Consider the following 10,116-nt stretch of genomic DNA (forward strand, 5'->3'; position numbering starts at 1 on the left):
AGATTCTCTAAAGATCCATGCTCTATTTTTAGATGAGTAGATATTAACACCTAAGGAGTCATCATCGTTGATCCCATATTCAAACACATGGAAGACTATCTACTCATTAATAATTAGATGGAAGCTTCATTTGTACTCAGATGAGTGAAGAAGGGAATAAAAATCCAAGAACAATGCATAAGGGAAGTGTGAAAGCATTACCATTGCCTTTGGATCATGTGGCATTGAGCTCGAGCGGCGACAACGGTGATGAGTACCACTCTGGTCACTGGTAGATTTGTGTTTTGTACCTACCAGTGAGGCGTACCAGCATGGAGCACTAGCTTGTTGGCGGTGACTGGCGGCATGCATGCCGCTGAGTAAGGGTGGTCGCGCAGTTCAGCACTAGGGAGTAGGGACGGTGATGAGGAATAGTAGCACTGAGGATGAGAAAGATACAATGGGGAGCGTCCTTTGTAAACAACTATATCAAACACAGGAATGCAAATTTCTGCAAAACTTTGTAAATACGCGCGGGAGTGACGCGTCGGACTCACGCGCGGACTTAGAAATTAATGAACGCGGCGATGAAGGCTACTGGTGGTTATGATTGGGAGATGTTAGCACCTACTAACGACGGATGTGTCATGCGTTCTATGAACTCTAAGGCGCACAAATGCAACGTTCAAGTCATAGCAAATTGAGATAAACTTAAAGTAATAACTACTAAATATTATGAACATTTTATTCATAATGTAGAGGCATGTTACAATTGAACTAATCACGGGGAGCATTATGAATGAGGTCCTCTACATCCACCACGGCCAAGACGCCATCACCTACGGCGGAGAACTCACTGATCAAGATTTGGTGCCCTGATGGCTTGTCTCTCCTAGGAACCTCGGCTCCACCATGGTTTGGTCCTCACCCAGCTAAAGCTAGGCGGCGGCCATGGCCGAAGCGGCTCCTAGGCAAATGTAGTACATGGCCACCTCCATGACCCATGATGGCATGGTGCGGAGGTGGTTTGCCAGGGTCATTCCCATAGGTGCACAAGGTGAAAGCACATAGACAGCGTTGCCTGTGGCTGCGTGGAGGTCTTAGTAGCGCCTATTTCTCTTGTTCACCATCTAGGAGGAGACACAGGCATTGTCCTTGGGTACCTAGCAAAGATGGATCATCTCCATTGCCTTGCCCTATGTGGTGATCAGCTGCTCCTGGACGGCTAAAAATGAGATAAGAAAATGCTACAACTAAAGACACGATGTCACATGTAGTGAAAGAGCAAGGTCATATCATGCCGAATGACTTACTAGCGAGGCACACCTAGGCCTCGGTGGTGGCAAGCTTCGCCATGGCTATTTCCCGCTTCGTGGTGGCAATGGAGAGGCATAGCCGGTCCACCTACCAGCTCTCCTCGCGGAGGGCGAAGGTGACCACGTCTAGCTGTTGCACCAACGTGAGGACAACATTTCCCCCATCGTCATCGGAGATAGCCAGAAGCAGGGATCATCTCTCTAGTGGTGGCGTCACTGAGCTGGCCTCCCCATCCCATCATAGCATCACACGAAAGCAGGGATGAGCAGGGACAACCTCCGATGACTCTTCCATTGGGCGCTTCATTCCCCGATGCACCGAACGAAGAAGATAGAAGTTTGAGAGAAAAGGAATCATGTACTTGCTTCCCTACCTTAGCCTCTGCTTTTATAGAAGGATGGGCAAGATAGGTGCCCATTGGAGTTCCCTTTGAATGCACTGAGTGAGAGCAGGAGTTAAGGCAAGGCCACGTCTCATACGATCTTAGTGGAGCACGCTTCTCCTAGCAGAAGTAATGGTGATGGAACGATGTTGGAAGTTTGACTGAGAAAATTGACTTAACCATGCAACCTTAGGGGAGACAAAGTCATGAACTGCTAGCCTATTTTATTCTTATTGACTGCTTTGAATTATCTTTTGTAATGGCAGAGGTGGGTAATTTACATGCAAAATTAGGGGGTTCACACGGTTTACACCATTGGGGCCTCTAATTAGTAGTCATAAGATAGTAAGATAAAAGATTCTTTCATTCTAAACTTTTTTCACATTTTCATACATGGTTTATGCAATTCACACGGAGGATGACGATTGACTTCCCCGAGATGTTTGACATCGCCACTCCATGGAACCTTCAAGAACGGACCGATCATAAAATCCCAATAGGGTTTTTTGGAACTCACCTTACTCCACTCTGACCTCCCTCCCTAGTGCTCTGCTCTGCCATGATGTCACTCCCTGACCCAAGGATCTATCTTATGCAGCCACCATGCATGTCCTCAATCCATGGAGAAGCTCCCGACGGATGTGGCTATTGAGATTGCTAGCTGCATCGCTGCGACTATAGTAGATCCCATGGAAGATCTTGTTAGCCTACAGGCAACCTATTCATAGATGTGTAGGGTGTATAGCAACGCCATAGAGGGATGGAGCATACCACTATGGTGGGTGCTGCTACGTGGGATACACCTTGGGACCTAGAACTTGTTCTATGATCATGAGTACCATGCCAAGCTCATCGCTAGGCTTGCTAGCATTGGCAACCTAGAGGCCTGCTTCTATGCTAGGATGTGCACCATCTTCATGGAAGACCACAGCACGCTCATGCCAGAGCTCAACATGCTTGAGTGCTCCGCCACGGTAGGCCATGATGTTGTTGTATTTGTTCTCTCCCTTGTGCTCCATAGGTCCAATAGCGGTGCTGGCAACGACAACATTGCCCAACAGTGGTTGAGGAAGGTCAAAGGTGATGAAGTGGGCCTAGCGGTGAATGTGATGTGGAAGAATGAGATATGTACACGGCACCTCCAATAGGCCATGTTCATGTTGTAGGACTTGGCTGGGTGGCCGGTGCCGGTGAGTCTAGTCCTCTGCCTCCTTTGGCCATGTCGATGTGTTGCCAGGACGGACATTAGTGTGGAGGCGGAGGTTGCGGTGTCCACATAGGATGGGAAGGTTGGGAGGAGTGGGCTATGTTCTGCAGTGAGGGCTATATGAGCCACAATGAGTGTGATAGGTTCTTCAGATCAATGTGATAAATTCTATGCAAATCAATGTTGATATGTATATATCTGCATGACAAGGATTTATATGATAAAGTCTTCATTCTCCTTGATACTATGATACGCAAGTATGATTCCTTTCTAAACTCGTTATAGTTACCTTCCTTCTCATATGACGTGGTTCAGATTCCCTTGCACATGTTTCCAATTTCTTAATACAAGTTATTCAAGTCATCTCCACTAATAAACAAGAGCGGGGAAATCAACAATCAAGGTCCGTGACATCCACGACCACCCGCGTGAGTCATGGGTGACAAAGTAGGGAAGACAACACAGACCATTTGATTCCCTGCACTTTATGATCTAACACTAACACTGAATAATCGTATGAAATGACGACAGGAGCTGCAATAATCACAATTTGCATACACAACAAACCAATTTACAAATTAACCAAGGCAAATACTTCCACCCCAGCACTGTTGATGAAATATGGTCGGCAGTCCACCGAGGGGGGTGCCCGTGGTGGTAGATTGTCGGTAGATGGTGCATGTAATCAGGAACCAGATGGTGACACAAGGCGCAGAGACAGCGATTTAGACAGGTTCATGCCGTCTGGTCGACGTAATACCCTACGTCCTGTGTCTTTGGTGTATTGTATTGAAATGTATACATATTAACCTATCGTCTAGGGGACCCTTGTCTCTCCTTATATACCCCAAAGAGACAAGGTTACAAGTAAAGTATCCAATTTGGTACTATTACAATATCTAGTGCAACTTGTAATCTTGATGTGCACGCCTTGATCTTATGGGTCGGGCCACCTCGGATGGTGTGGCCCATGTACCATCTTGTGGTACCTGGGGGTATATCCCCGACAAGCACCATTGTTGGCGGTCTTTTCTGATCAAATCCGACCATCAATTAAGTGATAAAAAGAGGAGAAATTGGCAAACTTAATCACATATGCATTTACTATTAACCAAGTTCCACATGTATTTTGAGAACATTATTTTGCAGGTCACAAACATGAATACATGGAATAATTCACCAAAAGGTGCTTTCCAACGCTGATTTGCACAAAGAAGCAAGGGAGATGCCCTCCATATCGACTCAAAATGGGCAAACCCCCATGGGGTAGCGACCCATGACCAGTCCAAGGCCTGCCATGCAAAGGCAGTGGCCAAAGGTGGTGGTGGTCAAGGGCCGGCCACCCCTAGGGTGTGGCCGCTCCCCTCTGGATGTCACCCTACCTCTCCTTGCTACGGCGGTGGCATGCTACCATGCTGAGGCGGTGCAACCTAGAGTTTCACGCCAAACATAGATAGAAGCACCGCCTTCACTCTTGTATAAGTAGAGGGGTACCCCCCCTCTCTAAACACACACTTCACTTGAGCATCATCTCACACACCTTACTCTCTAGTAGTAGTAGCTTTACTTTTTAGTAGATTTAGAGCAAGGCAAAGCTACCTTGGAGAGCTTGGCTCCTTGGAAGAAGAGACCTTTGGGTATGAATAGAGATATGAGTTCTTCCAAAGTTATGCTCTCATATGATATTTATTGTCATACTTATAAACTAGAGTATAGTTGTTGTGTTATAATCTTGATATATGAGCTAGCCTATAGTTTTTAAGTCATGAAAGCAGCACACTTAACTTTATGTTTAAACACTTATATAACTTATATAATTAGAACTAGAGCAAAGTTGAGGTAGTGGTTCATCATGCCGTTAGGTGTGCCCAAGTTCTTTACCTATCGATCCGTAGGGTCGAGGACCCAAGGGATTTTGGGTAGTTTCTATATACGTAAGCATGGTGCATGGGAATGGAGAGACAGGTGAATGCATTGTCCCTTTCCACCATTTAGGGGTAGGAGGCAGGTGATGACAACCATGTATGTCCCTTGTAATCCCCCATGTTTGACTGGGGTGTAGGAGTCTAAATTGTCACATGAGGTTATTGGCAGACCAGTACACCTCCTGACCTAGTTCACACTTGGCCCTAAGACTAATTATATAACTTGTATGATCATTAACTAATCTTTGTATGACTATACTAGACCAATGCCTGCTCGACTAGGATTATTCTTTTATTCTTTCTTTTCTATTTTGTCCTTTGAGGAATGCCAAGTGTGTGTCCACTATCTTGAAATCACCATTCTTACCCCTGTTATAAACATTGGTGTACTTGCAAGCATTATTATTTAAGTTCATATCCATACTAGATTCTTAATCAAATGCCTTCATTTGGGTAAATATAAATAACGATACCCTGAATACTTCCGGGTGAAATGCTACAATGGTAGCTCCATGCGCTTGCGGATAAATATCTAAAATTGTTAAGGAACTACCAAGGCTATTACTTAGTGGCATTGCTAATTATTAGTGATGACGTAAAGAAATACCAACAAGCATTTCTAGCGCCATTGCGAGGGATGGTTTCTATCTCCATACTTGGTGATTGCGTTTAGAAATGTCAACAAGCATTTCTGGCGCCGTTGTCGAGGAAGGCATATTGAATAAAGAATCTAGTAGGACATGTTCATGATAATATGCATGTAAGGTAGCCATTGTTTATGTAGGCTAACTTTGCTTGTTTTCTCCTGTTGTGGATGAAAATAGGATAGTGTATGACCGGTTTTGACTTGCCAAACAAATACACTCAAAACTGGAGGCACTCCTAAAGAAGAAACGGTCATGTACCACTTCTTTTGGCACTCCACCAACAGTCAAACTAGTCACCCCCGCACCATCCACTACCCCAATTATGGCCAAGACCCTCTGCAACTACTCCATCCCTGTTGTTGCCAACGTGCCCGTTAGGCTGGCTGACAACATTGGTGATGGGAACTTTGAGCTCCGTACCAGCCTCATCATGATGGTGCAGGTAAACCAATTCCATGGTTTACCAAGCAAGGACGCAAACGCGCATCTCCAATACTTCCTCGAGTTGTGTGACACCATCATCATGAAGGACATCGCACCTAAGAGCATCAGGCTCCTCTTGTTTCCCTTCTCCCTCTCGAGGAAGGCAAAGTAGTGGTTTTACAAGGAAAAGGAAGTTGTCAAGATGTGGGACAAATGTTCCATGGCGTTCCTCGCTAAGTTCTTCCCCATGGGCAAAACCAATGCCCTGAGGGGACGAATTTTGAACTTCTAGCAAAGCTCCATGGAAACCATTCTTGAGGCGTAGGAGAGGCTGCAGGACTACATCCAAGCATGCCCGCAATACGGGATTGAAAACTAGTTAGTGCTCCAAAAAATTTATGATGGATTAATACCAATGTCTAGGGGCCACCTCAATGCTGCTACTGGAGGCGCTTTCCTTTCCCTCACCATTGATGGAGCCACGACTCTCATCAATAAAATAGTGTTGAATCAAAGCTGGGGGAGGAAAGAAAAACACAAAAAGGAATGCATACCATAAAGGAGACGGACGTGCTTTCCATAAAAATTGATCTTTTGATGAAAAGCTGGAGCAACGGGCCCAAGAGAAAGATGCCATGATGGGCATCGTCCAGGCCACGGACCCACACATGACGTGTGAGGTCTGTGGGAACGTTGCCCATTCGGAGAATGATTGCCCCGAAACCAGCGAAGAAGCTGTCTTCATCAACAACGGGTTTCGCCAACCAGGTAATAACGGGTGGAATAACCAATCCCGTCCGCAAGGTAATTCAAACTACAACTCAAATTATAATTCGAATCAACCTTCCTTTAAAGACTTGGTATTAGTCCAACTTAAAATTAATGAAAATATTATGAAGAAATTAATGTCAAATGATAAAATGCTCAAAAACATAAACTCTCAAATAGAAAATTTATCCTCCGTAGTGAAGAATCAATTAAGTTTTAACAAAATGATATAGACTCAAATATCTCAAATAGCTGCCACTATTCTTGGAAATCAATCGGGGATAATCCCGAAGCAAACCGAGAACTCTCTCAAAAATGTTAATGCAGCATAGATCAATGAAGGAGGAGACGTCTTGTCTGATGGACCAAAAACGCCGAACCCTTGCCGAAGGTAAATTGGTAGTAGTCTTTAAAATTAAAAATATTCAAAATAAATATTTCTAATGATTTAAAAATTTGAATTTTTATGTCTAAATAAAAATCTTTGAAAAATCCCACAAAAATCATTTTCTAAATAAGAATGATTTATTATCACTAATTATCATTTTTGCAATAATTATAAAAATTAAAAATTTAATTAAAAAATTATTAGAAAATAAAAAATGAGCAAACCGTTGGGGATCTGGATGAAACCCCAATGGCACCATGTTTGCAAGAGCCGTTGGAGGCTCTCTGCCCAAGGGCAGACCGAATGGGCCCACCACTAGGGCGGGTTGTCCTAGGGAGCTACCGGCCCCTGTAGGTGACCGTTGGCCCTGTCGTTTGGACAACGCATAGGTGGTCGTTGCCCCTTCTCCCTCCTATCAGTTTTGGCTGCTATAAATACATGGGTGGCCGGGAGAAGCACCTTACCCGTCTCACACTCTCTCATTTTCACTCTCACAGTCACCCACTTGCTCTCAATTTTCTTTCAAGCATTTTCCAACAAATTTTAGTGCAACAAAGCTCTGCAAAAATTCCAAACTCAAGCTAGTTCGTGGGTTCATCAATTTGTTTTTGTGCTAACCCTTAACCCACACCTGAGGTTTCACTTGTTGTTGCGTTGTTTTCGCTATGGGTAGGTTTGGGAAAGCCATCGTTGGTGCCGTCAAGAAGGTCATGGGGTCAAGCTCCAAGTGCTCCCATGCAAGCTCAAGCGCACGCTACACCGAGCATGAAGAAAGCCCGATGTGAGAAGATGAAGAAGCCGAGCTGACAGAGGAGCGAGTACAAGTGCAAGAGCAATCGATGGAGGAGGATGACGAGCCCCACCTCGACTTGGAGAGAGGTCAGGAGATGGAGGCCTATGGCCTCATCAAGTATCGTGACTTCGAGCCCACGCAATTGTACGACCCCGCGCTTCTCCAAGCCATAGGTATGGATGATGAATTCACCACTATTTGGAAAGTCATCGGGTGGGAAGAAATTGATCCTGTTTGGGAAGAAGGTTCTCGTCTCTTAACCATACAATTTTATGCTCACTAAAAGAAGTCGACAATGGGATCACTTTCTGCTTGTTTGAGGTAGAATATTTTTGCACTTGGAGAGATCTTGCTCAACACATAGGTTTTCATCGAAAATGCTTAATTAACATAGATCATGTTTGCAGAGGTTTTAATCGCCAAAGATTTTGGAATGAAATTTTGGGTCAAGTTGTAGTTGGATAACTTTCACCTCATAACATGGACATCCAACACCCCACTTTAAGGTTCATGCATCGTTGGATTGTAATGACTTTATTCTCTAGATAAGATATTCGAGTTGTTCATAACACTAAAATTAAAATACTTTATGCTATAATCAGAAAAAATAAAATTGCTCTTGTCGAATAAATATTTAAACAATGGTTAGAAATAATGAAAACATTTTCTACCTCAATAGCATGCATATCTCTTGTCACTCGTACTTCCACCAGTGTTGGTGCATTGGAAAATCAAGAAATAGAATATATTTCAACTCCACGCCTTATCATCGATGAGCATTATTTGATATAAGGACATCATTTGAAACATAATGCTGCTAGACAAATTGTGTTTTTCTTTTAGGGGTGTACAAACGAGATCCAATAACCTAACCTAGATCTTCGTTTGTATAATTCCCTTGCACTAACCTTCCCTCTTTTTTCACAACAGGAAGCTTGCAGAAGTTCTATGCCAAGTAAGGTGACTAGGAGCAGAACTAGAAATGAAGCAAGTAGTTCACAAGAACAGCCACAACCTTTTCCCGCTACGCCATAGGTGTTCCACCTAGGGTTGTTCCTGACTGGGCAAGTGCCAGGGTTCACACCCATGCATCACCTTGGGTGGGAGCACGCTTCACAGACACACGAGGTGGGAGGATCCGGATGGGCAAGGGACGACGCCATGGCATGGATGCAACCGCTCCACTCCAACTCTGAGGGGCTACCTCCACCTGTGCAACCATGACATTTTGTCTTAGGATGCGAGGACGTCAATACCCATCTCAGAGGATTGGAAATCCACACTGGCGAAATCCAAAACACACTCCATACTCACGTGTAGGATTTGGCCCAGTGGCATCAACAACAGCAACAACAAATGGCGCAAATAAATGCGATGTTGTAGCAACAACGAGAATGGCAAGCGGCCTATTGGCGGTACATGGGATTCATTCTCGGACCATAGGCAAACGAGCAAGCTTGGGGAGGACCCCGTAGAGGTAAGTAGTATCTTTTTAAATTCCATATTTTCTACATTTATTTATTTATTTATTAGCATTTAAAATAAAAATAAAAATGAAATATGATAAAAACAACAAAAATATTTATTCCACTCCCATATGTGATTTAAGAATGTTTAGTTTCTCCTTTGTTGAAATAATGAATAGTTGCTCTATCTATAATTCATTTGTGCCTAGGCTGTAACTTAGTATTCCCCAAGATTTAAGTTTGTTGGTTAAAATATCTCATCCTAAAACTTGAAACTTGTGGGTTGCAAAAGCATGATCCTTTTCTAAGTTGTTGCAAGTTATGATATGGTAAATAGAATATGCTATGACTTTATTCTAATAGAAACTTGACATCTAGAGTTTTCATTTTAAAAATGCTAAAATCATAAGTTTCTTCATGGTTACGAATTCCTGCCATGACCATATGACATTCAAAACCTTAATCATATGTTGCTTATATTCACATTGAGTTTTGTCAAATTATTGTGACCCTTGTTGAGATTCTTGTCATGTACCCTTGATCAAGATTCACATACACCCACAAATAAAATGCTAACTCTTACACTGAGAGTTATGCAAAAACATGTTTTCCGTCCATCTAAAATAAAAACTCCATTCATTTGTCATGAGTCTTTCTCTCCAAAGTTTTCATATGCAAAAAAAGTAAGGGGCTATGCTAAAAAAAGAGAAACATATGAAGCTCTCAAAATAGCAAAAGAAAAGAAAAAAATATGGAACACATGAAGGCTCCAAAGTATTGAAAAAATAGGTCATACTTGTAAGGCAATTATCAAAAAGAGA

The sequence above is a fragment of the Miscanthus floridulus genome, chromosome 13 (assembly GCF_019320115.1).
Source record: "Miscanthus floridulus cultivar M001 chromosome 13, ASM1932011v1, whole genome shotgun sequence".
NCBI classification, from domain to species: domain Eukaryota; kingdom Viridiplantae; phylum Streptophyta; class Magnoliopsida; order Poales; family Poaceae; genus Miscanthus; species Miscanthus floridulus.